Source organism: Arachis ipaensis, chromosome B01 (assembly GCF_000816755.2).
Source record: "Arachis ipaensis cultivar K30076 chromosome B01, Araip1.1, whole genome shotgun sequence".
Classification (NCBI taxonomy): Eukaryota; Viridiplantae; Streptophyta; class Magnoliopsida; order Fabales; family Fabaceae; genus Arachis; species Arachis ipaensis.
In genome coordinates this window covers 11203283-11204666 of record NC_029785.2, presented here as the reverse complement: position 1 = coordinate 11204666, position 1384 = coordinate 11203283, and positions in this window count along the sequence as shown.

The window sequence follows — 1384 nt, the reverse complement described above, 5'->3', positions numbered from 1 at the left end:
TACAAGGCATGTTTGTTGGATGTTGATTTCAATATATATAACTATACACACACTATGTAGTAAGAAGACAATTGGCTCAGTGCTGCAAGGTTTGAATCCTTGCTGCAGCATTTTTACAAAACAGCTATGCGCTGACATCATCAGCTCGCAGTTGACCACGGGTTGATCGGTCTGGTTTTGATCGGTTCAAACAAGTTTGACCGATTTTTTTACCTTAAATGGATAAGATATCAAACTGAACCAGATAAGAGTCTAGTTCTCAAAATAAGTAACTGTTGTGCCATGATTTTTCCTATAAAAGAATAGTTGGAAAATCACGCTCAATGCAAGCCTTCCAGTATCTTCTATCTTCTTTTAAGTTATGTTTATTTCTATTTGTTTTTGTTTATAGCTTAAGCTATTACATATAGTTGATTCTCTAATTTTTTAGTGCAATGCCTCCTCTATTTGATATGATTTCTAGGATGTATCCTCCTAAAGATGCATGAAGGAGGTTGCAAGTAAGGGTTCTAAGGCTTTGGGTTGTACCTTCTTTTGGTAACTATGAGGTTCCTAACTCAATAGAGATGATTCTCCTTGATGAGCATGTGAGCCCATATTAGTTACTGTGTTATATTTGGTACTATTTGTTATTTTGAAGTGTTTATGTAATGTAATGTGATAGATGTTATTTTATTTTTTGGATTCTTAAAGTTATATGTCTTATTATTTTGATTTTGTTTTGTTGTTGGATTTTCAATCTAAAAAATTCAAGCTACAGTTAAAAAACTTTTTAATAGGTTTAAGGATCATATTCTTGAAGGTTAAGTTTACAGAATGGCATACTTCACTGTTATCTCAAATCATGGTAGTTATAGAGAAACTCATCATGAATTTAAACTGATTTTTTTTCACCGAACTACAGTTGTTCCTGTTGATAAAAATGTTATTCCAAAGACGTGTTTTAACATGTATCCTTTTTTTGAACGATTGAACATGAACCAAGATTATGATTATTTAGTTGGTATGTATATGTTTATGCTATTCTTTTATTCAAGTTTGTTTAAAAGAGTTACGAAAATATTTAATAAGTTATGTTTTTTTTAAACAGATGCATCATGTCTTCAAGAAGGACCTCAGAACTCCCATACCACTGGAATTCATTCTAGGTTATATTCGGTCTCAATCGAGCTAGCCACTAAGAGAATATAACCTTTACACTCACTACTACTAAGGTTCACCACTATTGAGTTTAGATAATAACTATGGGTAATACTAGGCATACTAAGAGATGGAATCAAAGCAGTTTTCTTAAAGTAATTAAGAAAAACATGATGCACAAATAACCAATCTAATCCTAGGATAATATCGATACCAATTAGAGGCAAAAAATCAAGTCATGCAT